A 1,479-nucleotide genomic window follows, 5' to 3' on the forward strand; every position below is an offset into this window, starting at 1 on the left:
ATTATTCATCAGCTGTATCAGCCATGTACTCTCTTGAGCTGTTATTGCTGCTGCTCGATACTTAGCTTCAGTGGTTGACAATGATACCGTCAGCTGTCTCTTGCTACACCAAGAGAAGGTTCCAGAACCAAGCTTAAACACATACCCAGTTGTTGATCTCCTGGTGTCATGATCTCCCGCATAGTCAGCATCACAGTAACCAACTAACTTGCAGTCTTCACCTTTCTTGTACAAAAGACCATAGTCAATTGTACTCTTCACATATCTCAGTATTCGTCGAACTGCTTCCAAATGAGGCTTCTTTGGATTTTGCATGTACCGACTCATCACACCAACTGCATAAGAAATGTCAGGTCGAGTCAGGGTTAAGTAGATCAGACTACCTACCAATTGTCGATACATTGTCACATCTTCCAAATCTTTTCTTTCATGTGCACACATTTTGGCGTTTGGTTCCATCGGTGTCAAAATTGGCTTGCATTCGAGCATTCCAAACTTCTTCAATAAATCTTTGGAATATTTTTGCTGATAGAGAAATATTCCTTCTTGTGTGCGATCAATCTCTAGACCAAGGAAGTGATTGAGCTGTCCAAGTTCCTTCATCTGGAAACGGACTGATAAATTCTCCTTTGTCCGAAGAATTTCTGCCTCGTCATCACCGGTTATGATTAAATCATCCACATATACTAGCACGATAGCTAACTTTCCTTCATTGGCTTTGACAAACAAGCTGGAATCTGCAGGTGTTACTGAATAACCACTTTGTGTTAGAAATTCAGCAATCTTACCATACCACGCCCTCGGTGCTTGTTTCAATCCGTAGAGCGTTTTCCGTAGCTTACACACATATTCAAGATGATCTTGGCTCTGAAAACCCATTGGTTGGATCATGTAGATCTCCCGATCCAGTTCTCCATGAAGAAAAGCATTCTTAACATCCATCTGCCACAAATTCCAGTCTTTGTTGGCTGCAAGTGCAAGTAGGACTCGTATAGTTGTAAGTTTTGCCACTGGACTAAACGTTTCATCATAGTCTAGTCCGTACTGTTGAGAAAAACCACGAGCTACTAGTCGTGCCTTGTACCTCTCGATTGACCTATCTGGACGACGCTTTATCTTGTAAACCCACTTATAGGATATGGGTTTGACATCTCTTGGCTTTGGCACCAAATCCCAAGTTTGATTTTGCTCAAGTGCATCAAGCTCTTCTTTCATAGCTGTCATCCACTCAGAACTCTGTGATGCTTCTTCGAACGTCTTAGGTTCTGTTGCAGTTGCTTCTTCAATTATGGCTGCATTGGCGTATTTGGGATTTGGCCTCCGTGCTCTTGTTGACCTTCGGAGTTGAGATTGTGGAGTTAATTCTTCCGGTACACTAGTCCCACCTTCTTCGTCTGGTTGTTGATACATGCCAATTTGCCAAGGATTCTGAGTCACTCTTTGTTCGACATCATCGCCGTTTGGATCTCCTGATTCATT

The sequence above is a fragment of the Malus sylvestris genome, chromosome 17, assembly GCF_916048215.2.
Source record: "Malus sylvestris chromosome 17, drMalSylv7.2, whole genome shotgun sequence".
NCBI classification, from domain to species: Eukaryota; Viridiplantae; Streptophyta; class Magnoliopsida; order Rosales; family Rosaceae; genus Malus; species Malus sylvestris.